Raw genomic sequence first — 26,932 nt, 5'->3', positions numbered from 1 at the left:
CTAGAATTTCAGGGTGACTTGGGTTGTATTTGTTAATATAATAGCTATAGTAACAGAAAAATTGTAGAATCTCAATAGTTTAATTCAATAGATATTTAATTTCTCTCTCAGTCGAATTCTAATTGGTGTTTGGCAAATGAGTAACTCGGGCTCCCGGATTTCTTCCATCTCATGGTCTGCCATCTTCTGGAGCTTTGGAGTCCTTTGTTTCAGTGGTAGAAAAAAAAGATCATGCCAGGTGTTGGTTTTAGTTTTAGAATTACGTGATTTATTGAATCAATTTCATACACACAGCAAGAAGCAAGAAAAAAGAGAATTTAGTAGGTAACTAGAGTTAAGATAAGGTGCCAGCACTATGGACAGATAATTTGAATTCTGTGTTATGTAGTGTTCATGTGTCCTGTATCTTTTTGCCGCATCAACCTACCCTACTGAGGTCTGAATAAGCAAAGAGACCCAGTAGATGGAGAGTCAACACATGCTACATCTACTGGAGAGGAGCAGGGGCAAGCATGCTTGGCCAATAGCTGTATCTCACCACAGTGCAGGAGAGTTTTTTGTTTTTGTTTTTTTTTTAAAATATATTTTATTGATTTTTTTACAGAGAGGAAGGATGAGAGATGGAGAGTTAGAAACATCGATGAGAGAGAAACATCGATCAGCCGCCTCCTGCACATCTCCAACTGGGGATGTGCCCGCAACCCAGGTACATGCCCTTGACCGGAATCGAACCTAGGACCTTTCAGTCCGCAGGCCGACGCTCTATCCACTGAGCCAAACCGGTTTCGGCAGTGCAGGAGAGTTTTATGGGCCAGGCTAACCTTTGCCCACATCCCATTGACCAAAACTCAGACTATACCCATCTGTAAGGGAGGCGACGAAATAGGGTCTAGAAGCAAAGTGACCAGATCTGCTGAGCAGGCAAGCATTCTCTCCCACAGAGGCTGGAAAAGGCTGGGTAAACCCCCAACCCTGGGGCTATCCATGAAGCTGAAAGGGACTGTAGATACTAGAGAAGCTGCAGTCACTAAACACCCCCACCCTGATGCTGTCTGTTTTAGGGTCTGGTTTGGCCGAGCTGCTGCAAACTTTTACTCGTATTAAATACAAATGGATGAGTGCTACATTTCATTTCAGCCTCAAACTCACATTCCTCTGCGGATCACTTCAATAACGTAGACGCACTACCTCTACTTTCTTAATGTTTCTTTAGAAATGTTAAAGGCATCTATAGCAAGTTACGTAATTGTGAAGAGTGTGTGATCAGTTTTATGAAGAAGCTGAGCTCAGCAACGTACAGGTATGAAAGTCACCCTAATTCATCATCATCAATTTCAGGTAGATGTCTCTACCTGGGAGAATTCTCAGGCATTATATCCAATTACTCCCAGATAACAAAAAGGCCTTTGATTTCCTTCAAATGTAAAGGGGTCTTGTCCAGATTTCCGGAAGCATGTGTGCCCAGGAGGAAAGTGACACAGGTTTGTGAGCAGATGAAGGCTGTAAGGGGTTTGGTGAACCCCCACTTGGGGTTTTTATGTTGAATGAATTATTGAAAAACAATTTTTTTAATGTGTTGCTCACTGACATGTTACAAGAAAACCTACAAGGCCCAAAATAAAGTAAAAGCAGAAATTCTAAGAGATAAAGTTGGCTTAGCACCAAAGTTGGCTTAGCCTTAACGTTTCTGAAGGACTCTGGTGACCTTGAGCTTCCACTTTGAGTCTGCACAGTTTGGGGGACAGGAGATAGTGCCTATCCAAGTGGAGAGTCTATAAGAAGATCTCTTTAACACTGGGATCCCCAAAATCCCAAAGAGAAATGCACATTGCTCAAAAGTGGACAGCAGGAAAACTTGTGTCTTAAACTTGACACTGGATGAGGACAATAAGATAAAAAAAAAGTCTCCTATGGCCCTGGCTGGGTAGCTCAGTTGGTTGGGGTGTCATCCCGATGCACCAAGGTTGTGGGTTTTATCCCCAGTCAGTGCACATACAAGAATCAACCAATGAATGCATAAATAAGTGGAACAACAAATTGTTCGCTCTCTCTCTCTCTTGCTCTCTCTCTCTCTCTCTTGCTCTCTCTCTCTCCCTTCCTCTCTCTCTCAAATCAATTAAAAAAAAAAAATCTCCCTGAGCATTTATAACACAAGCTGGCCTCTAAATGGATTTTCAGTCCAAAAGCATTCCCCCTGTGAGGTTTGAAAACCTCAAATGATCATTGAACTTGAAGTGGCCTCAGGTTAGTAGTTCCCCAGGCAATAGGCAGGAGGACTGCAGTTTCAGCCTGGACCTCAAAGAAATCCCACAGAAAAAATGCCAAGGCCAATGATTCAGCTCACAGTAACAGACCTAAAACACAAGGAAATAAGGCACTTGGAGAAAGAACCAACAAAAACAAAACAGAAAAATCAGATGTGCAAAAATTTGAGAAATTCAGTAGTCAGGCCCAACAGAAATATATGTTTACTAGTAAAGTGTTTAAAGAAATAAGAGAGTGGCTTGAAAATATAAGCAAGGAACAAAAGATGATACAATCAGTTAAGCAGATAATGGAAAGAGCCCAACAGTTTCTGGAGATGACAATTTTAATAACTGAAGTTGAAGACTCAGTAGATGAATTAAGCATCAGAATAGAAACCGCTGAGGGGAGAATTTGTAGAAGAGTCCAGTTGAGGCCTCTAATCATATAACTGCAATCTTCTCAATGACAATTTCAAAATCCCAAACATGTTCAGAGTTAAGCCTCCACTCCCCCAGCTCAGGCCAGCCTCAGGCTTCCAAGCCTGCGATGGGGAGGTGCCTTATCAGTTGTTTCTCTCCTCGCACACCGCCTCCCACGCTTCTTAGGGCTGATTCTGACCTCTCTCCCCTGTGCCGGGGGGGGGGGGGGGGGGGGGGTGGGGGGGGGGGTGGGGGGGGGGTGGAAGGAATTGGAGAACAGGAAACAGTCCTGTATGCCTGGTACTATGTCATCTGGCATCAGCGCCCCCTGGGTATGGAGACTATCCAACGCTGACTCTTTCCAGATTTTTTCTCAGAAGTCCCCCTTCCTTCCACATACCCCAACTGTAGTTCCCAGATGGAGACAATACTTCTCTGGCTGTTAGATTCTGATACCTTCCTCAGACCTGAGCTGCTGGTGTTTCCTTCGTCTGTTGTGGGGCAAGGAGGCAAGATTGCTTTTCAGATGATTCCAGGCCAAGGCTTTTTATAAATTCCACTTTGTTCCCTGGGACATTATCCCTTATGCTGCCTGTAAGTGGAAGCCCCGTTTACACCCAATATGGCCCTGCAAACAGGTGAAGCTTCAGCCAGATTCTCCAGCCTTCATGTTGGGCAAGGATCAAACCCATGTTCGCCAAACCGGTTTGGCTCAGTGGATAGAGCGTCGGCCTGCGGACTGAAAGGTCCCAGGTTCGATTCCGGTCAAGAGCATGTACCTTGGTTGTGGGCACATCCCCAGTGGGAGGTGTGCAGGAGGCAGCTGGTCAATGTTTCTCTCTCATCTTTCTCTCTCATTGATGTTTCTAACTCTCTATCCCTCTCCCTTCCTCTCTGTAAAAAAATCAATTAAAAAAAATATTTGAAAAAAAGAACAGAGTTCTTGGCCATCAAAAGAAAAACACACAAAAAACCCATGTTCTTCTTCCTGAAACTCCGGGGAACAAACTCTGGAAGGCCTTCTAAGGCACCTCTCATTTGGCTTGAGGTGAGAAGGAGCACACTTCTCCCTGGCCCCATGTGAAGGTGAAGGGAGGAGAAACCCTTCCTCTTCCCCTCCATCTTTTCTACCTCAGCTTCCATATACTACTTGTAGGGCAGACAGTGGGTTCATGAGAATGAGAAATGTTTACATGCTCTTAGCAGATCCAGAATGACTTGGGAGTACTGGTCAACTATTGCATTGGTTTCAGCTTTGGAGGCTTGGCCAAAAGTGCCATTTGAGCATCCTATTTCATTGGATTTTATCCTAGATAGTTGAAATCATTACATTTTTTAAATGAGACAAACAAACAAAAAATGCCAGTAAGATGTTATGATTTTTTTGATGTCAAAATTCAAGGCTGAAAATACAAACCACAGAGGAGAGAAGATATTTGCAGTGCATATTACAAAAGGTAACGCAGCCCTGGCTGGTGTTGCTCAGTTGGTTGGTCATTTTCCTATGCACTGAAAGGTCCCTGGTCAGGGCATAGAGCCAGGTTGGGGGCTGGATTCCTGCTAGGAGGCTTGCAGGAGGTAGCCGATCAATGTTCTACTCTCACATCAATGTTTCTCTCTCTCTCCCCTCTCCCTTCCTCTCTCTCTAAAAAAATAAACAAAAAATATTTTTTTAAAAAGGTAATGCATATTACTCAGGATACATAAGGAAATCTTACAAATCAGTAGAAAAATGGAAAAAATACTTGAACAGGCTCTTCATAAAAGAGGGATCCAAATAACCAGTAAACATAAAAATATGCTCAAGCTCATCAGTTATGAGGGGAAAGTAAATTAAAATACACCATTACACACTCACCAGAATGGTTGAAATTAAAAACAGAAAGTACCAGGGTTGTTGAGAATATGGAGAAGCCAAAATTTTCCTATACCAGTTGGGTGGGAGAGTAAATTGATACACCCACACTGGAAAACTGCCTTGCAGTAGCTATTACATCAAAATATTTTACCTAGCAATTTCATTCCTAGGTATTTACTCAATAGGACATGCATGTGGTACACTAAAAGATATGGTAACAAATGCTCATAGCAGCACCATTCATTATAGTCTCTAACAGAAAACAATCCCAGCATATATAGATAATAGAATGGATACATAAATTGTGCTTTATGTATTCCATATTCATAAAATGGAATACTATGCAGGAATATAAATGAATGAACTACTGTTACAACAAAGTGGATAAATCTCACACTGGCAAAAGAAGTTGAACACAAAAGTATCCATTCTGCATGATCCCATTTATATAAAGTTTGAAAACAGGCAAATATATAGTGTTGAAAGTCAACAGAACGGTATGGGGGAAGATGGAGGGAGGAGCTAGTAGTGGGACAGGGGGAGAAAAGGTGCTCTGGGGAGCAGGTCATATCCAATGTCAAGCTCCATTAGTGATACATGGTGTGTTAACTTTTCTGTGCCCATTTTATACTTCGATTTTTAAAAAGGGAGTTTTTAAAGGAAAAAATAAAACAAACAAAAATTTAAAAACCAGCTAAAAGAAGATATAGACCAAACCTGGGTCAGACATATATAAAGAACACTGATGTTGAGTCCATATTATATCCTCACTAGATTAATGGTACTAAACAAATCACCAGATCTCTTTGAGCTTCAGTTTCCTCATATAGGAAGTAGGAATGATATAATAATACTTCATCAGAGGATTGCTGTGAATGCCAAAAAAGAGAATTGTGTAAATGTGCTTTGAAAATGGTAACAAGCAGCCCTGGCCAGGTAGCTTAGCTGGTTAGAATGTTGTCCCTATGCGCCAAAGTTGTAGGTTCAGTCCCTGGTCAGGGCATGTACAAGAATCAACCAATGAATGCATAAATAAGTGGAACAACAGACTGATGTTTCTCTTTCTCTCTCCCCCTTCCTCTCTCCCTCTAAAAACCAATAAATAAATAAATTTTTAAAAAGACCACAAAACTGTAACAAGCATCAGTTATAATAACAGACATAATGAATGATAAAAAATTTCAAGGCCAGCTTTTTTTCATAAATTGTTCTCTTTTAAGAAATCATATGACACCCAACTGAGAATCAGGTAACAGGCCTCCCATACAATTTAATCCTCATGAGTCACCAACAGATGTACTGTATAGCTGCACAGATATATGAGTCTACAAGATAAATTTAGAAGCTTTTCATGGCAACAAAATATTGGCCTCTTAATATGACTGACTGGTCTCAATGGACAAGTATAGGAAAGACTCTTACTTTTAATCTGGATGTCTCAGTTACAACTACTTAGGTTGCATATAACAGACACCAACTCAAGCTAACTTAAGCAAAAAAGAATGTGGAGATGTCTTGCAGAACTCAAGGCAGTAAAGTAGTTGGGCTTCTAAAATCAGAAACTATTCAGTCATAAAGAACCCGGCAGAGCCTGCTCTCTTGTCTCAGCCGTGCTTCTTCAAGGATATCTGCTTCATTCTTCTCTCACAGCAGACTAGCTCTCTTTCCTTCCTTGGGAACAGAATGAGGAAGGATGGTCCTGAAACAGTTCTTAGTTGACAGCCTTTCCTCTCAAAAGATAAGTGTAGCCTTCTTGGCCTCAAATCAAATTTCCCACGAGAAAACCAGTTTACATGGCTTGGGAAGAGTGCTCACCCTGGTTTGGTTAGCTGGCCAGAGGTACAGTGTCATTTGGTACAAATATGTCTATTAGGGGCCCACCCCACTAGATCAGGGGTAAAATGATCAGAGGAAGGGGGGTTATGAGCTGGGAAGACACCCATAAAAGCTTTTGTTGCAATTTCCTATATATTTTAACTGTGGTTATTGCATCAGTCAAGTTGCCTGCCTGCTGTCTGTCTTCTTCGTTGAGTGGTGTTCCCCAAACCCTGCAGAGAATGAATATCAAACCATATGACACTTGTTATTCAGGACAGCTGATTGGACTAGGGATTACTGTCTGACCCATTACAGGCCAATCATATTTTTCTGTCAGAAATGTGGAAGTGAAATGTAAAGTCTGGGTTAATTACTCATGGGCATTGGTCTTGTAAGGCCATGGAAGGTTGAGAAGCCATGACTATACTTACACAGTGAGATTCAAGCAGCTGGATAGAGAAATGATAAAAAGACACTGAATGGTTTCTGACATTCCAATTCCCAGGTTCAGTCCCGTGCAGTCTTCATTACCAATGTTGGGTTCCATGAAATCATCTTGTCTGCTTTTTATAGATACCTATCTAAGCGAAGCCAACTTGAGTAGATTTATGTCTATTGTAGTCAGAGGATCTAAATAAATGTGAAAACATTAATGCCCAGTGACTGTACATTCTGCCCCACACAGACTTGAAGTGCTTTTGCTTTGAGCTCTGGTCACAGTTGTACAAAACCAATGGCTATTTTTTAGATTTTCCAATAAGGCATTACTTAGTGCCCATCATGTTTAGCATCAAAATCATTAACAGTCCTGGCTGATGTGGCTGGGTTGGTTGGACATTGTCCCGTGCACTGAAAGGTTGCTGGTTCAACTCCCGGTTGGGGCATATGCTCCGGTTGTTGGCTCTATCCCTGGTAGGGGACGTGCAGGAGGCAGCCAATCTATGTTTCACTCACATTGATATGTCTCTTTAAAAAAAAAAAAAAGCATTAACAAAGAAATCTGACACATGGTCCTAGCCTCGGGGTCTACAATCTAGTTGAGAATACATAACACATCTAAAACAATCAGAGACTAGCACAGAAGAGTATATCATTAAGTATTAAATTAGACTGTACAGGAAAGAGAGCGAGCAAGATCATTGAGTCTGTAATGGGTAGAGATGAGAGAGAAAGATAAAGGGTTCCATAGTGAACAAACCAGCAGGACAGAAGAAAAGGGTTCACATCACTAATTGGTAGGAAATTTGCTTAAAAATAGCTCTCTTATTTCTGATTACTAGCTTCTAGTTGGTGGTGAGTTCTCTTGTAGTGTTAGAAAATTATAAAAGCACACTGCTTTAATTGACATTGTCTGGCCTATAATCTTGTAGCATTTTCAATCCACAGTCTACTTTCACTCATTTCAGCTTGATATAAGGAGATTAGATTTCCAAGGGCCATCAGCTATTTGTCCTACTCGATGAACTATTTTGCAACAAACATTAGCAATCATGTCAAAAACCTCAAGTTGGTTATTGTATGTTGGCCTGTGTAATGGTGATTAATAGCAAACAAACCAGAATACAGTCACCTAAATATGAATAAACATGCATATTTATTTAGCAATTGAAATTCACAAAATGCTTTACTTTATAATATAATCACCCAACAGTAAATAAATAAAAGAAATGCTAGGAAGTTATAGTAAAAGAAAATTCCTGCATGAGTTGTGTCAGTTGTTACTTCTCCCCTTTTATTTCTAATTTTATTTATTTGCACTCTCTCTCTTCTTTTTCTTTTTTCTTTTTTAATCTTCACCCAAGGATATGTCTATTGATTTGAGAGAGAGAGAGAGAGAGAGAGAGAGAGAGAGAGAGAGAAACATTGATTGGTTGCCTTCTGCACAGGCTCTGACTGGGGATCAAACCCACAACCTAGGTATGTGCCCTGACCAGAAATCAAAAACACAATCTTTTTGGTGTATGGAACCATGCCCCAAGCAACTGAGCCATTCTGAGCCACATCAATGTTTCTCTCTCTGTCCCTTCCTTTTTTTCTTGATGAGTGTGGTTAAAGGTTTATTAATCTTGTTTATCTTTTCAAAGAAACAGTTATTGGTTTCATTGATTTTTTTTTATATTGTCTTTTTAGACTCTATTTCATTTATTTCCTCTCTGATTGTTATTATTTTCTTTCTTCTACTCACTTTGGGCTCTGTTGTTCTTTTTCTAACTCCTTTAAATGCAAAGTAAGATTGTTTATTTGAGATTTTTCTTGCTATGAATTTCTCTCTTAGGACTGCTTTCACAATGTCCCATATAGTTTGGATTGTTGTGTTCTCATTTTCTTTATTTTCAATATATCATTTGATTTCTTCCTTGATTTCATTTTTAACCCATTCATTGTTTAGTAACATATTAATTAGCCTTCATGTCTTTGTTTATTTTCAGTTTTTTTCTTGATTGATTTTTAGTTTCATACCATTATGGTCATAGAAGATGCTTGATAAGATTTCAGTCTTCTTAAGTTTATTGAAACTTGTTTTGCATCCCAACATGTGGTCTATAAGGATAATTTTCTTTTTAAAAATGTTTTTAAAATCCTCACCCAAGGATATGTTCTTATTGATTTTAGAGAGACAGGAAGGGACAGAGAGAGAAACATCAATGCAAGAGAAAAACATCTATCAGATGCCTCCCGCACACACCCTGACCAGGGACAGAACCCACAACCCAGGTATGTGACTCGACTGGGAATCGAACCTGAAACCCTTTGGTGTATGGGATGATGCTCCAACTGAGCCACTCTGCTGGGACAAGGATAATTTTCTTTTAATCTTTAGTGCCTTATTTGATCTTTCCACTTCAAAGATAATTAGCTTTTCTTTTAATTATTTTTTACAGAAAGTTGTAATCTTATGTACTATGTATCTATTTAATTTTTTAATTAACACATATTAAAGATTTTTTTATTTTTATAATTTTTTAAATATGTTTTTATTGATTTCAGAGAGAGGAAAGGAGAAGGAGAGAAAGATAGAAACATCGAGGAGAAACCAAGATGGCGGCATAGGTAAACATCGGAGTTTGCTGCCACGAACAACCACTTCAAAAATACAACTAAAAGATGGAATGGACATCATCCAGAACCACAGGAAGGCTGGCTGAGTGGAAATTCTACAACTAGAAGGAAAGAGAAAAGTATACCGAGACTCAGAGGAGGCACAGTGCGGAAGCAAAATACTAAGGTACAGAGGCGCACGCGGAGCGGGCTGGCAGCTGAGGGCACGGTTGTCGTTTTTAATCGGGAGGGAGTCTCAGGCTCTGAGCTCCAGTTCCGGGTGAGTCTCTGGGGACCCAGACTCATTCGGGAGAAGCGGGACTGTCTGGCATCGGTCAGAACTCAAGGGCAGCTTTCTCTCAGAAAGGCTTGCAGATTGCCAAGACACTGAGAAGTGGAGCCTCTGAGAGCAGCCATAACTGCTAGCCCCACCCTGTTGATCCCATGGGACCTGCCCCACCCAAACCCTGCAGGGAGGCTTTTGCTGGATAGCCTAAGGCAGAGACTAGATTAGCACCTCCCTAGAGATCCAGGAGCCAGTGTATCCAGAGGTCAGAGTGGGACCATCAGTTTGCAGCTCTGTGGAACCATAAAGGACACACTCAGGGGGCAGATTCAGTGAGCACCAAAGCCCCATTGAAGCAAGTCTTGCCCCAGAGGGGTGTCTCCAGCACAGAAGTTCTCCCACTGCAGACACAGCTGATTCTCACAGCCCATTGGCTTGGAGGTCAATTCCTCCCAGTGATACCTACAATAATCAAGGCTTAACTACAACAAGACTGTGCACAAAGCCCACAAGAGGGTGCACCAAGAGTGTCCTCCTCAGGTAATTGGGGAGGCTGAACCACTGGGCCCTAGAGGACACTTAACACAGAAAACCACTTTATCAACACAGGGAAGCATAAAAAATGCGGAGACTAAGAAAAAGGACACAAATGACAGAAATGGAGGAAAGCAAACTACTGGATATAGAGTTCAAAACCACACTTTTAAGGTTTTTCAAGAAACATCGATCAGCTGCCTCCTGCGCGCCCCTTACTGGGGATCAAGCCCACAACCGGGCATGTGCCCTGACTGGAAACTGAACTGGCAACCCCTCGGTACATGGGATAAGGCTCAACCAATTGAGCCACACCAGTGGGACTAAAGATTTATTGATTCATTAATAAGAGGACCAGTAATATGGCAAAGCTTGTCCAAAATGTATCTCCTTAATTTGAAAATGATTTTTATTCAAGCTGTGTCCATTTCTCATGCAAGTAATTTGAAATTATATTCTATTACTTTTAAAATATTATATATAAAATATTTGGCAGAAATATAACCTAAAGAAAACTAAAAACATATTTAGATTAAAATGTTAATATAAAATGTTAATATAAAATAGTAAAAATTTTGTCTTAAATTACTCTTAGAGGTACCTTTTAGAAATCATTTTACAAAATAAACTCAAAAGGGATGGTTGGAGCTATATAGTCAAAATGTTGAGAATTACTTAAGCTGAGCAATAGGTATATGGGGTTCATTATATAATATTACTATTTTTGTGTGGGTCTGAAAATCTCTGTAATAAAAATTATTGAAAAACAAAATCCAACCACTAAACCTTTGGAAACTCTCAATGAAGGAGCTTCCTGTTCTTGCTTCCCCAGCTCCCTTGTAGCCTATACCTTAACCCTTGTCTAAGGTGTGAACCCACTTCTATACTTTGAGACAAGTTCTGGTAACAAGCAGGGAGGATATAAAAGGCCCTAGTTTGGCTTCTCACTGGTTCATTTCCAGCCACTTCTGCTCCTGATCTGTGCTGGCTATTACAGGAGTCTCTGGCTTCCTCTCCCATCACCATTTCTACTTGGCTTCAGAGTCTGAATTTCTCAATCCTGATCTGCAATCTTTCTGTGGCCAGTTATCTAACTGCTGGGTACTTTGCTATTTGCCAGAAACCTAAGGTCTTTATCTGAAGGACATTATATGTGGGCCTTATTATGAAACCTTTTAAACTAATAGCACTCAAGTCCTGCATGTCCCTTTCACCATGAATTTTTCATTTGAGAATATTCTTAAAGCTATTTCCCTGAACACTTGATTTTAGAATAAGCAACCTGTGGCTTTACTCCTGTGATCATCTCCTTGATAGCTGCTCCATCCTGAAGTCTGCTTAGATTCTTAAGATTAGCACTCATGCCCAACTTAATAGCAGGAGAAAAAGAGCTTTCAGACAAGTCAACAGGAAAGGAGTGGTTATAGCTGTGGAAGGAAAATAAGGGAAAAGTAGCACATCATTTCCTTTAGTTTTTTGAAGCAAGTGCAAACCACCATATTGCATAAGCAAATGGCAATACTACTGAGAAGCAAAAGCTGAAGAGTTGCCAGAAATGTATAGTTTATTGTAAAAAAACAAAACACAGAACATAACAAAGCAAATGGATAATGTAAATGAACTTTGGCATAAATGCTAAACTGCTTACGTAAATGGCTGATATTAGAGTTTTCCATAGTCAATCCTATTTAAACATTTTGTAGTTATACAGCATTTATTCAGTTGGGCTCTAAATGGAAAGTGTTTCTGATACCACCCACTGTGTTATAACTATAATCTTAATCTTCTCATGCTTATGACACACACTTTAAAACACAAAGGAGCATCTGGCTCCGAGGCAGCCAGTTTTGGCCTCCAAGGCTATGGGGATTACATGCAGATTGGTGACAGCTTAACCAACTTCCTGTCTTAGGAGAAAGTGGGATATGGGGGCCCTGCCCAGCCATGGTGGGGTGACACTTTGGAAAGGGAAAACATCCAGCGAAGTACTTGAGAAACGCTAAGTTCAATTCAATAAATACTTATTGAGGACCTACTGTGTACAATGTGCAACAACAACAAAAAAATAATGTTTTCGCTGAATTGGAGATTACTCTCAGCAGGGTTATTACTCCCCATACTTTTTTTTTTTTTTTTTTGAGAAAAGGGTCTCTGGTGAATACTGTAGATTTCTTCTCAGAATAATGTTTTTAAACATATGAAACTAAGTTCATAAAATTTCAAAAGAAATCAACTACATTGAAACAGTCATCAAAAAAGCTGTAAATTAATCATAATGTAATATAATGTCCTCTTTATGAATACTTTAAATAACTAGATCTGTTGTAGGCAGTTAGACACACATGAACAGAGCAAGGATGATGGGCCAGGTACAGAAGGTTACCAGAATGGAAAACCCCAGGTGCCTAGCAATGGACAACCAATTATAGGGTAGGACCTCATCCCCAGGTTGACGTTTCCTCCCTTAGCATATCGCTGGTCAAGAGGTTTGGGCCCCCTGACCTTTCCTCTGTAGACATAATATCTACGCCTCAGTTGTATTTCAGCTCCAGGCCCAGATAAGCAACAAAACCAGCCATGGCATCAGGATCAGCTGCATTGAATAATGACCCTGCCCTGGTGCTGGCCAATCAATCAGTGGAGACCACAATCTTGAATGGACACACCTGGAAAACTGCTGAATATTCTATTAAAGATCTTTCCCTGGGAACTCCCCTAAAATCTCTGCCCTTAAAACCCTTAGGATGAAGGACCCAGTGCTTTGCCCTCCTGGGAGCCTGCCCATGCCTTTCCTTTCCCCCTCCCTCACCTGGCTCCAGGTGGAGTCACCATTAGCTTCCTTACTCCCCAAGGTCCAAGGGCCCTTCCTTTACCACTATACCTTGTTTCCTAAACCTATTTCTTCTAAGAATTTACTTTTGCTACCTCTGTACTTTACCCAGTAAATGTTCTCTTACAGTTTGGGTCTGGCTCTGAATTCTTTCTTAGCCAGAACTCAAGTACTGAGGTTGCTGACCCTCAGAGCAGGACACATGATCAAGATGGGGAGGCTGCTGGTCAGACCCACCGGCTGGTCAGACACTTGGTGCTATCCCTGCCGCCTACAACAGATCTAGTGGTGAGTCCAGTAATTCCTGTAATTTCAAAATAGTGTTGAGTGTAAATTATATTTCCAGAGATTTGCAACAACTCTAATGTGATATGAAAATATCAGTAATTTCTGTTGGTGATAAAGTCACAATTACTACTAGTGATATAACCATGCAAAAACTTAATTTCTTTAATGTGGTTTCATTTCTTTAATGTTGACCTTTCCTTTTTTTCCCCCTCTCCATCCAAACTGGCCTCATCCAGTCTGATAGCACCATGACTCACTGGCCTCCCTCTTCCTTGTAAATCCACTTCCTTCCTTAATAATTAAGCTCTTAGGATATCATATCCTGGTTAGCATCAGTTTTAGGAAGAAAGCCTCGGGTCTGTTAACCACAGGAACAGAGTTTTGGGTCAAACTAAATATAACATCTTGACTTCACTTCAGTTTCAGCCCCAAGTCCATGTAAACTGAACCACACCCTCATGAAACCGGACAGAACAACGCCATGACTGACATTAGGACCTGGTACAGTGGTCAACTACTTCCTACCCTGGATGGCAACCAATCAATAGAGTCCAGGACCCCAACTTTCCTAGCTATTCATAATTTTTCCAGTAGGTAACCTATACCAGTATGGGACATCAGGGAGCCAGATCTTAGAGCAAGGATGTCAAACTCAAAGGCTAACACGGGTCAAATAAACAAGGTTTAAGTTTATGTGGGCTACAAAAAACCCAAAGCTTCAATTTTCATAGAAACGTGGGTTTATTTTGATAGAAACATGCTGGATACAAAGGGCTGAAATAAATGAGTAATCATTAACATAAAATGATAGAACATTTTAATAAAAATTAATATTTTTTCTTGAACATTAACTAACCAGACACTGAATAACTTCACAAATTCATAAGCGTAACACAAATAAACCTATTTTTCTTGTTCTCCGAAAGCAAAATATTTCCTGCTGTGCACACCAAACAAGTCAGTCCAAGACTAATGACATAGCAATCGGCTGCTAAAATATTTGCTGCTGGTATTAGTGGAGAAAATGGTGCACCTGTACGTAAGGCGCATAAGGGAAATGAATGCAAAATGATTTTAGTAATCAGTCATTAGCAAACGTTGTAGTTCCTTATTAATAACTAGAGGCCCAATGCACGAAGATTCATGCAAGAGTAGGCCTTCCTTCCCCCTGGCTACGGCACCGGCTTCCCTCTGGCACCTGGGACGTGGACTGGCTTCTCTCGGGCTGCCCACAGGCACCTGGGACCCCAGCTGGCTTCCCTCCACCCCGGCTTCGTCAGGAAGGACATCCAGAATGATGTCCGGTCTAATTAGCATAGTACCCTTTTATTATTATAGATTATGTATAACAGGATATTATAAAAATTAAGTTATGAAATTTTTATTAAAACGTTTCTTACATACTGTTATATTGGCTGGGTTGCAAAAATATTCGTTGTGGCTGCATGCGGCCCGTGGGCCGCGAGTTTGACATGCTTGTCTTAGAGCATTAGCTCATCTGGGACTCCAGGTTTGTGTTATTTCCTTAAACCTCTACTTTTTTTGCTGCAAACTTCTGTTTGTGTTTTATTGGGCTTTGATATGCTCAGGCAAATGGGTCCCTTTAGTCTGGTAACAGTGCTGCTGTGGTTTGTTGTCTACATTCATAAGAAATAAATGCTAAATTTCAGTTAGAGGTTAGTAAAAATAAATGTGTAAATTTCCCCCATTTAAGTTCATAAACTTGTGAATTCAATCCCCTTGGAGTCTGTGGACCTCAGGTTAAGAATTTCTCATCCTGGCCCTGGCCAGGTAAGCTCAGTTGTCCCTGTACATTGCAGTTTCCATCTCCGCCTGGGTACATACAAGAAGCAACCAATAAATGCATAAATAAGTGGAATAACAAACTCATGCTTCTCTCTCTCTCTCTCTCTCTCTCCCTCCCTCCCACTCTCTCTCCCTTTCTCTCTTACTCTAAAAGTTTTTAATAAATTAAAATTTTTTTAAAGAACTTCTCCTGTGTGTGTGCACACAGAGAGGGTAGAATGTTAGAACAATAAATTACCTAAATAATTTAAGAATGAGGCAGAATAGGGTAAGTATTCTAGAATTGGAGCAGCAAAGCCCTGTAGCGATTCAATACGGAGAGGAAATTAGAAACGGCTTAAAAAGAGGTAAAGGAGAAGAAAAGAAAGTAAGGAAAGGCAGGCATTTTATCTTCTAGTTCAGTGGTTCTCAACCTTGGCTGCACATTAGAATCACCTGGGAATCTTTTCTAAAATTCTGATTTCCGGGCCTCATCCTCCGGAAATTCTGTTTCTTTGTTATGGGGAGCTATTGTAAAAATCATAACCTGCATATCTTTTTTTCCATATGAACAATTACCAATTTTTTATTTTATTTTATTTTTTTTTTAGAGAGAGAAAGAGGGAAGCATCAATGTGAGAGCCGAATATCAATCAGCTGCCTCTTGCATGCCTCCTACACCTGTTGTGACCAGGAATTGAACCATCAACCTTTTGGTGCATGGAACTACTACTCAACCAACTGAGCCACACCAGCCAGAGCCCACACGAACAATTGTAACCCTATTTTTGCCCATCCCTATACTTATGGTAGTATATATTAACTTTCCTTTTAAAATTGTGAATCTTGTTGGTCTTCTTTAATGGTTTAGTGTTTTAATCGAATAAAGCATACAACAGAGTTAATCTAAATATGTTTTGATCCCTGTTGTATTCTCAACACCTAGAAAAATATTCAATGGTTTTTTCTGTTTTGTTTTGTTTTTTTAGAAATTGAATGAATGATGTGCAATCATTAGCCCACCTAAATGGTTGGGTTTTGTGTTAGTTTTGAGATCAACTAAGGGAAAGTGAGAAGGAAATCAAGGAGACCAAGAAGCTTCTATGATGCCCTTCTGAGATATTCTCAAGACAAGAGTCCCCAGATGTCTCTGCTCTTATGCTTTTTTAGGTTCCTATTTTGAAAGCTGGAGTCCCAAACTCCCTTCCCTCTATATGAAGTATGTCAGGGGAAGGAGTGTGATTTCAGAAATTTTATCCTATAGGTTATTTAAGGAAACTTCCTGAGAACCGTATGATCCTATAATAAAGGGGACAAAGGAAAGATAAAATCTAAACAGTTCTACTTCTTTTTCTTCTTCATCATTTTTCCTTCCAACTTGCTAGTAGTGGGGACACTGAATTTTAGTTTATGGTGCCTCCATTACCCATGCTAGAGGGTCTCAATCAGTGGTATATACAAAAAAACACCTGGGGATTTATTTTAAAATTCACCTTTCTAAATATTGTCCCCAGCGTCCATAATATTATAGGTGTGAGTGGACCCAGGTGGGTTTAACGTTGGTGGTTTAGCCATCATGCTGTTAAAATCACTGTCCTCATCCCAGCTTGAGGGGTAGACCAAAAAATCTGAATCGTGACTTCTGCCATCATTGCCTTGGCCTGGGCAACTGTCCTATTCCTAAATTTGCCCTTCTCCCCAAAACATCCACATCCCCTAAACTGAATGGCACGCTCTTGGGTCTCCGTTTACATTCTCTGCCCAAACCAATTTACACAAAAGAATGAATAAGGTGGAGACATATGTACTACTCTTTGTAATATTTTAAACCAGTGGTTCTCAACCTTCTGGCCCTTTACAGTTCCTAATGTTGTGACCCAACCACAAAATTATTTTCGTTGCTACTTCATAACTGTAAAGTTGCTACTGTTATGACTCCTAATGTAAATATCTGATATGCAGGATGGTCTTAGGCGACCCCTGTGAAAGGGTCGATCGACCGCCAAAGGGGTCGCGACCCACAGGTTGAGGACCGCTGCTTTAAACAATAAAATAAAATTTAAAAAAAAAAAAGAATAAGGTTAGACTCCTCTTTTAAAAAAATTATCCTAAACTATGAGAATGCCTTCGTTACACTTTAGTTTTGTCTCTTTTTGGGGGGAATTAACCCGACAGTTCCTTTTAGTCTAATTGAACTGCTGGAGGAATCATGTCCAGTTCCTCTACCTGCCCATTGAGTCATTCATTCTAGACTCGGCCTGCACGTGTGTGAAGCCACCCTCGGTGAACCCACCCACAGGGACGGCCCTTTATGTCGTCACCCTCCCTTGCACGTTTCAATTATAGCACCCATCATCTTATACTGGGATCGCCTAACCTATTTTTGTATCTCTAGCTCTACGTACAGGGCCTGGCAAACAAGAGACGCTAAATAACTATGCATGAACGAGTGAGTATCCAGGATAGGCTGTAAGTTTCCAAACTCGGCGTTTACTGAGGAATGAAACACGGAAATGTCAAGGTCTAAATGTCAGGCAGTGCGGGCTTAGAAGTAATAAAAATGACCACGAACACCACAGAATCCTCCCAAAGGGATCATCTATTATCCCATCGTCACACGTCGCCTGTCGACCTGATACCCCAGTTTCCCGCTCACTAGCTCAGTTCCCTTCCCTTTCTGGGGACAGGTCCGGCAGGTATCACAGCTCAGCTGCTCTGATTGGTCCGCGATGATTTCATTGTTAGGGCACATCCGGGCTTTTCCCCTCCCCGCAACACCTCCCCCAGAACCCGGCCCGCCGAGTCTCCCCCTCACGGGCGCGCCCCACCCGCTGGCTGAAGCAAAACAACCGCCACTCCCCAGACCGCTTCTTGTCCTCCTCTGCGCCATCCCTTCCCGACTCCGCGTCTCAGAAAGGCGTTTATAACCGCCAATGAGGGCCTAGCAGACTTTGTTAGCCAATCAGCAGCCAACCCTCTGGAATTCCGGGTGGGACTAGGCCTCCATACCTATAACTGGCCAGCCCGTTGGCTCCTATATGTTGCTAGTTTTACTCGAGGCTTAGAGGTCAAAAACAGAGGGGCATGGTCCTTGTAGAACTGAAAGGATCCGCACAGACTCAATGGGCTTGACCATTTTCGAAGACTAGCCAATCGCTTTTCGGGTACTTCCCCGCCTTTTGCGCGTTCATTTAAAAAAGCCGGTGTGACGGACTTGGAAATTGGTTCAGTGACGGACACACAGAGAAAGCCAATGACGGAGGGATCGGGCCACCCTTTCGACCAATAAGAAAAGGGAGTCGCTCTGGCTCGGCTTTGCGAGGCGGAGCGCAGGTGGGTGTTTTTTGATTGACGGCGGTTTCTACTTATGGCTGGCAGGCTGGGTTGGTCCCTGAGGTCCGGGAGGTATAGCAGAGGCGGGACTGAATGAAGTAAATGGTAAGAAAGGGTTGGGTCTCACTCAGTGGGCGGTGTTTGATGGATCGTTGACCTTGCCAATTGAAGGTGGTCCCCGATGCCCAATGGAAATATTGTAGGCGGGGAAAACTCAGTACCGAGGTACAAGGGGCAGCCGGAGTGGGCGGTAGAGCGGTGATTGACGACCTGCTCAGCAAACCGAGGACAGCGAGACGCCGCGCGGCGTCCCAATAGGACGGAACTGGGGGCGGGGCCCGCCTAGGGGCGGGGAAGGACCAGATGAGGGGAGGGGGGTTGTAGAAGGAGCGGAGCGGCTGCTGCTCAATGGCGGAAAAGCCGCCGGTGCTCTGACCGCCTGGTCCCCCTGGCAGTTGCGGGGGAGTTTCCTGCCGGCGCGGTTGGAGTCTCTTGTTTCTCAGGGTTTGGTGGTTGGAAGATGCTCCAGAGAGACGAGGCTGCGGCGGAGGAGGTGGCGGCGGCCGAGTCGGCAACGGCGCTAGGGTGGAGAAAAGGCGGCAGCGGCGGCGGCGGCGGCGTGCGGGGCCCGACGGTGTAAACAGCTCCGGAGTTGTCGGAGGCGGTGGCCGAGACCCCGAGAGGGAAGCGGCGGCTTGAAGCAAGGTCGCGCCTCCGTTGGAAGCCTGGGCTGAGCACAGCAGCGGGGCTCTGCGGCGGCGTGAGCGGACGCCCTAGACCTCGCCTTCCTTCTTCGCTTCAGGTAAGGCCGCTCGGCGTCCTGCGCGGGGGAAACGGCTCGAGGGCCCGGCAGAGGCCCAGAACCGTTTTCCGGGTGTCGCCGAGCTTCGGCCGCGGCCTCTGCCCGCCAAACCCTCGAGTCTTTTCCTGCGTCCCGGAGCCGGGGGCAGCGGAGCGCCGGCCCCGGCTCCTGGTTAAGGCTCCTGGGTAGGCCCCTTCGCCAGCCGCCGCCTCCGCGCTCCGCCGAGGCGCCGAGAGGCTGGCGGTAGGGAATTTTCCTTTGCTCCAGTGCCTGTCAGTCAAGTGCTTGCCCCTGTCCTCGGCTTCAGGCTGCGAGCATCTCCAGTGAAAGCCCGGGGGCAGCCCCAGGCCCTAACTCGCCCCGTCCTGGGGCATGCCTGTTGGAAAACACTACCCTTTCCCATTTGTTTCCTCCTCAGCTTCTGCCCTCCTTTGCGCTCCACTTCACTTCCTTGTTAAATTGTCTCTCTCCCTCTTCTGTCACTGGGTCTCACCATCGTCTTCCCCTTCATGGCGTTAAATCGTTTCTCTTTCTCTTCTCAGCAGGCTCCGGGTTTCTCTTCCCCGCTTTCCCCAGCAATCCTTTCCGGATGTCTATTCTTTTTAACCAGTGAAGTTCTTACATGAAATTTCTACCGTCAGTACTCGGATGCACCAGAGGCCCTTGGCGAGTAGACTCGCCAGCTCTATGTGGCAGATCAGTGGGGTGTTGTTTTTTGTTAAATAATGTAACTGAGCCTAACACCCTTAAAAAATTATATTGCCAAATGTAGACTGTGAAAGTAACACCGAAGTAATATTTAACATGAAGGGCTCAATGACGGTTGAAAATGCTTAATTTTTTTTTTAGTTACATGACCTCTAATGTCAGATTTAGCAGAACTAGAACATTCGCCCATCTTATTTGGCAAAAATGCTTCTTAAGCGTTTGATAGTGGCTCAGACTCATCAGTCTTCAAGTTGGCTTAAAAACAACTCGAAAACTTTAAAAACAAGACGTTAAGAACAGCTAGGTAGGTGTTTTGATGATGTCACAGTTAAAAAACCTTTTAAAATAGGCTCTACGTGTTTAATGTATCAAAATAAAGTTGGCAGGAGTCTTATAAAAGGATTATTTAGGAATTTGAGTAGTCTTTGTGTTATATAGCTATTTTGGGAAAAACATTCTTTTTCTTTTAACAAACGTTTACAACTGTGATGTGAGAATTACTGAGGTTTATTGTGGGATTAACACAGGAACTCATTTTATTTGAGCTACTGGATGGATGTAGGAGTGGTAATTGTTCAGGGTAGATAATATAAGTCAGTATGTTCCAGGAGATGGAGAAACGTGCCATCGACACTGAATGTTAATAGACATTTCATTTACTTTCTCTGTTGTGCAATAGCAGAGTTCCTATTATTGGCCTACTTTTAAATAGAGCATTTCTAAGTAAATAGTGAGGCAAGTTATTCTAATTATTATAGTCCTTTCCAAATGTACAAGCTTTTTAAAAATATGTGTATAATTGAAGTTATACTATTAAAATGGTAATTTTTAAAAGATTTTTTTTTTTTTTTTTGCCTCCTGAGTGTACAAATGTTTTAGTAGAACTTTTAAAAGTATGTAGAACAGAATTTATTTTTTTTTAGTCAACAGATTTTCTTTCCGGAATAATCCGAAATTTTACTGAGCTGCTTAACCTTCTCTCAATGTCTTCTTTGTCTCTTTTTTAATGCTTGTTTGTGTTTGCTCCTCTTCATTTATTTTTGCTCTCATAACGTCTTATCACAGTTTCTGCAGTGTTTTTTTTATGTTGAAGTATCAAGATGGAGTAGTATTTTTATTTGATCTTTCATACTGATTAGCCAAGATCTATCCAGTTTCTTGTACATTAACCTTTGGATGTGTTCACGTTGTGGTAATTCCCTTAGAGGTGACCAGCAGAGCTTTCAGCACCTGTTTTCTTAATACTGGGTGTCTTATTTCTTTGAAGACTCCAGGAATAGGTGAAAGCCTTTTCAGTTTATCTGACAGTCAATCATGTCAGTGAATACTATTTATGTTAGTAATTCACATATTATAATTACCAAATTCCTTAAGATTACATCATCTGAAGGAATGGTGTAGCGTCTAAATAGCTGTTTCTAACAACACCTGATTCACAAATTGACATGATCAGAAAGAGTGACACCTGTTGAAAGTTTATTTTCCTATAATGTACATCTTTAATGGAGTCTTGAATTAAAATGCAATGGCACTTGTGGAAGAGTAGAATTTGCCATGGGATAGTGAGCAATTGTGGAGATTCATTAAGAACTGGCTGAGCCAATAGGGGAAGGATTTCAAACATGCCCTTGTAAATGGGTTGGTAAACATTTGTATGATACTGAGAGTGAATTCCCCTCCCCCTTCCACATTCATTGGTGTTAGTTACAAATATTACTTACATTATATGAATATTTGTATATTATATATAACAAGTATTTTATGACATTACCTAGCATAGAAAATAATATAATTCTAACTCTACAGCGGTCCTAAGATATTAATAAGGTGAATAAAATTAACTTATTAAAATATAACAAGGTAGTTTACTTTCCCGTGAAATATGCCATTTACGAGTTCACAGATTTTCATTTGGGAAACAGCTGGTAGTATCTGAGTTATAATAACGTTTTGTTTTTATTCCAAAAAGAAAATTCATTAAAATAATATTTAGCTTAAATATAAAATTACAATTAGTAGTAAGAGAATTTGGGGGATTACGGTTATTTTTGGACTTTCAGTAATGATTCTTTTTATTTTTTCCTTAAGTGAACTAATTTTAGAATTTGGAATGAAACAATACTGATATTTATATTCGCTTTTATAGAATGTGTATAACATGTGTGCATGTATATATATATATGGTATCAGCAAAATTGTGGGTTAAGATAACGAATTAATTGGGCATACTGAGATAAGATTCCTACAAACTGGGTAAACTCTGGAATTATAACCTAAAATACTTCCCATCTCCCTATCCTGTACGCAAATTAAACAGTGAAAGTTAAAGTAGGGTAGATTTTGGAAATACTGGTTTTTGTAGTGCTTGCTTGATTGCCATAAAATTTGTAAAATGACAGCTTGTTAGCTTCTAGCAGCTGTCTAACCAGTATGGGTAAAGAAAGGGTACATAATCTGTCTTTGTTTTTGTTGGTAACATGTTTACATAAAATAACTTTTGCCCTGGCCTGTTAGTTCAGTTGGTTATAGTGTCATCCCAATCCACCAAAGTTGTGGGTTTGATCCCTGGCACTTAACAAGAGTCAACCAATGGCCTCACAGGGGTGGCTCAGTAGTTGAGCGTCGATCTATGAACCAGGAGGTCACAGTTCAATTCCCAGTCAGGGCACATGCCTGGGTTGTGGGCTGGATCCCCATTTGGGGGGGCATACAGGGTGCAGCCAATCAATGATTCTCTCTCATTATTGATGTTTCTATCTCTCCCTCTCCTTTTCTCTTTGAAATCAATAAAAATATATTTTTAAAAAAATCAACCAATGAATGCATAAGTAAGTGAAACAACAAATTGATGTTTCTCTCCCTCTCTCAAATCAATTAAAAGCTTAAAAACAACATTTGTTCGTTTGTTTTTGGGTTAATTTAAGTATGCTAGTATCTTATTTCTTGTCACAACATATACCTTTTACAATGACTCCCCTTGTAATTAGGTTACTTAACTTACAAAGTTATCTTAACAATCAACTATAATATTTTTTAAGTTAATATATTTAGATACTTAACACAGTTTAATATTTAAAGCACAGTTTACCAATTTAAAGCTTTTATAACCTACTTATTAGTTATTATTCGCTTGCTAATAAAATGAATTCAAAGTTTTCTTTTGGGGTATGTTGAAATCCAAGATTATATTTATTAGCTTTAAATTGATTTGTTTCTTAAAAATTAAAGATCTTAAAGTTTAGAAACGTGACACTAGTTGGAAACTTGTTTTGTATCCTTTTGGACAAAAGATCAACTATGATGGTTAAAGGAGAGAGAGACAAACCTTGGCAGACTTCTATTGGATATTAAGGAACTTATCTTTACTCTTAGTAATGGGACCAATTATTGGCAGTGATATAGGAAGGATAAGACGTTGGTAGTATTGTTGTGCTCTCTCTCTATGTAGAATGTCCTCCACTTCAAAATAGATTGTGAATGAAAAGTGCATTTGTATGATAGAAACATGAAAAACCGTTTCCTTCATGGAACACTTTCATAATGTGGTTATCAGGTATAATCAAATTTATGATGAAAAAAACAAGTGAATAGATTTTGTTTATAGGTAGTACATACAGTAGTCCCCCCATATCCGCGGTTCTGCTTTTCCCAATTTCAATTAAATGGAAAATTCCAGAAATAAAACAATTCGTAAGTTTTAAATTACACACCATTCTGAGTAGGGTGATAAAAGCTAGACCCATTTCCTAGTACTATGTAAATTATCCTTTTATCCATCACATCCACATCACTTCATCTCATCCCAAAGGCACTTTATCATTTCACATCATCACACTAGAAGAGTGAGCACAGTACAATATGATAGTTTGAGAGAGATCACACTTATAACTTTTATTACAGTATCTTGTTATAATTCAATTGTCAATCTCTTACTCTGCCTAATTTATAAATTAAACTTTTAAAATATGTATGTATGATAGGAAAAATGCACATATATATGAATCAGTAATATCTGCAGCTTCAGACATCCATTGGGGGGATCTAGGAATGGGTCTTCCATGGATCAAGGGAGACTGCTGTACCTGAGAAGAAGCAGGTTTGATAAAGGGTATATAATTTAAGAAGTTCTGATGGATTTCAGAGAACTTTAAAGCTTGAAAGTAATGTCACTGATTCTTAAGTCTAATTGCATTTTGTTTTCTTGATGTAGGTATGTATATAAGTGTACTCCTAACATTGAAAAGAGATAGTTAATAGATGTTCTTATGAGTAGGAGAATCTAGGAGTATCCATATTGCTCGTGGGTGCTTAACCTTTCTTGGCAAAGAGTTTTGCTTTTCCCCTCTTCTAATTAAAGCAGTCATATCTGAGTTAAGGTGTTATCTGTTGAACACAGGTGACCCTTCTTTGTCCCTTACAAAGAGGAAATAATTAACTCAAAACAACTCTAAATAATAGACTGTATGGGAGGGGAGATCATGTATAGATATGAGAGGTTTCCTATTACTTTTACTTACTCCAGGCTAGCAATCCACAGAAAAGTACAAAATTCAGTACCGTTTAATAGTATTTGGTTTATGGGTAACTTCTACCCCCAATTATTATTTTCACATTTACTGAGTGCCTTCTAATATGCAAGGCACTATTCCAGGCTGGATACTGCACAAAACAGACAAAATCTCGCCCTAGCCGGCTTGGCTCTTCAGCCTGCGGACTGAAGGGTCCCAGGTTCGATTCCGGCCAAGGGCATGTACCTGGGTTGCAGGCTCGATCCCCAGTAGGGGGCGTGCAGGAGGCAGCCGATCAATGATTCTCTCTCATCATTGATGTTTCTATATCTCCTCCCTTCCTCTGTGAAATCAATAAAGAAATATATTTTAAAAAAAAGACAAAATCTCTGCCCTCTTAGATATTCCATTTGATAACAAACACTCTTCCTTAATTTACATTACGACTCTGTTTCTTTGTGGTGGCTTAAATTATGATTGGAAAATTTGGGATCTATGGTGTTTTCTGAACTACTTAAAAGCTGTAATTGGATCACTTTTAAAAAAAAATGTTTTTATTGATTTCAGAGGCGAGGAAAGGAGAGGGAAAGGTGGGAATATCGATGGGCTGCTTCCTACATGCCCACTACTGGGAATCGAACCCAAAATCCAGGCATGTGTCCTGACCAGGAATCGAACTTGGTGCCTGGGACAACACTCAGCCAACTGGACCACATTGGCCAGGCAGAAATTCACTATTTTTAACAAGAGAGAAGAGTTTTTCTGTAACTGGACAAAAACTGGAATATGAACAGAGAAAGTAGGAAGGGGGAAATATTGTTCTACTTAAGATTAAAAATAAAGAGCCCTGGCCAGTGATGTGGCTCTGTTGGTTGGGCATCGTCCCATGCACCGAAAGATTGGTGGTCTGATTCCCAGTCAGGGCACGTGCCTGGGTTGCAGGCTCGATCCCTAGTAGGGAGTGTGCAGGGGAGAGCCTACAGATGTTCCATTCTCATGTCGATGTTTCTCTCCCTTCCATTCTCTCAAAAAATCAATAAAAATATTTTTTTAAAAATAAGCCAGAGATAGAAAAAAGATTGTTATATTAGGCATGAAGAAAGCTGGGGGCTTCAGGTGTTTCCATTTACTGTTCAGCCTTGAGTAGATGAGTTCCTGGGCGGTAGAATGGGAGAAAAGGTGAGATAATGGGAGCAGGGTGAACAGGATTTTTAACAAATCTGGCCTGAATGACTTGAGACATACATATAAAATATATGTTGTGATTTGTGTTTGGAAAAGACCCTGTTTCTGTTCTTATTGAGTACTTTATAGCTGAAAAATTAATAATAGTGTCTGAAAAAACTGATTTGTAACTGCTACTTCTGTTCTCTGGTTATTAGGCAATCCTGTTGAAGATAGCTGATGGAGCCAAGCTGACTTAGTTTATTGTGCTCAAATTGGTCTTTCTGTATATTTGTTAATGCTTCCCTTAATTCCATAATTGTGGTTTATTACTCAAAGTTGTGCTTTTGTTTTCCTGCATTGTAAATTTTTGCATGAGGATGTCCTATTGCATTTAGCTACCAAGCAGATGCTTAGTTTTTTTCTTTCCTAGTGATGGTTCAGCTTGGTAAAGATATCTCCTGCTGAGTTCACACAAACATTGTACACTTAAGTATGAGAGATCTTTGGTCTTTGTTTTTATTTTAATGCATAATGGGTTTTTTTTGGGTTTTTTTTGCTTTCATTTGTGAATCATTGAGTCAGAGTGTCATGTGATCTTGCTTGTTGGAGTGAACAGATGCTTTTAAGCAAATCAACTTGTGTATTTATTTCAGTGCCCCAGTATAAAAATGAACACTAGTTCCATTCACAACCTAAGAGACCTAACTTATAGCACCCAAAGAAGGCTTCAAATTACTAGTTTCACATTTAGTATATTTTTATAACTGTATTTATTACTTTTATCAAAACTCTGATGGCCTGGCCGGTGTGGGTCAGTGGTTGAGTGTCAACCTATGAACCAGGAGGTCATATTTAAATTCCTGGTCAGGGCACATTCTCATGTTTCAGGCTCGATCCCCAGTTTAGGGAGCATGCTGATCAATGGTTCTCTCTCATCATTGATGTTTCTATTTCCCCCTCTCCCTTCCGCTCTGAAATCAATTTAAAAAAATTTTTTTAAATGTTAATATGGTGCTAAGTTTGGTCACAAAGTTGAGGTGATGACTGCTACATGTCTCAGTGGACAAGGAACATTTTCTCTTTTGTAATTGCCAGGTTATTCATGGCATGTTTTGTTACCATTGCAAATTATTTCTCCTTCAGACTTTCACTTAATGGATTTACTGATTTTTAAAGCTGGATTTCCACTGAGTCAAACTGTGGTTCATTGGCCACATTTGGCCTGCTGCCTATTTTTGTAAATAAAGTTTTATTGGAATACAGCCATGTTCATTTGTTTACATATTTATCTATGGTTGCTTTTTCACTAC

The 26,932-nt window shown here is 40.7% G+C and overlaps 1 protein-coding gene, 1 long non-coding RNA gene and 1 pseudogene across 12 annotated transcripts in view; 2 read left to right on the top strand and 1 right to left on the bottom strand.

The window, feature by feature from the left end:
• The window catches only part of LOC308526519, a 101,045-nt gene extending 90,761 nt beyond the window's left edge, over nt 1–10,284 (top strand). Inside the window, exons 7-9 of the long non-coding RNA XR_013996554.1 lie at nt 1,214–1,300; nt 8,956–9,057; nt 9,331–10,284. This is a non-coding gene — a long non-coding RNA (uncharacterized lncRNA). The remainder of the gene's footprint in view (nt 1–1,213; nt 1,301–8,955; nt 9,058–9,330) is intronic.
• Nucleotides 1–26,932, bottom strand: part of LOC308525747 (ferritin light chain-like) — a 1,112,779-nt pseudogene that overhangs the window by 865,618 nt on the left and 220,229 nt on the right. The window lies entirely within an intron of this gene.
• Nucleotides 18,788–26,932, top strand: part of PPM1B (protein phosphatase, Mg2+/Mn2+ dependent 1B) — a 71,720-nt gene continuing 63,575 nt past the window's right edge. For 8 of the 10 annotated variants that reach the window (XM_081100567.1, XM_081100569.1, XM_081100564.1 and 5 more), the window contains exon 1: nt 18,788–19,239. The gene's annotated coding sequence lies outside the window, so the exon portion shown is untranslated. The remainder of the gene's footprint in view (nt 19,240–26,932) is intronic. The other 2 variants (XM_081100562.1, XM_081100565.1) reach the window with 2 other exon arrangements.

Source organism: Myotis nattereri, assembly GCF_964212035.1.
Source record: "Myotis nattereri genome assembly, chromosome: 10".
In the NCBI taxonomy this organism is placed as follows: Eukaryota; Metazoa; Chordata; class Mammalia; order Chiroptera; family Vespertilionidae; genus Myotis; species Myotis nattereri.
Note: the sequence above shows the minus strand (reverse complement) of the source record. Positions and strands in the feature narration are given on the sequence as shown.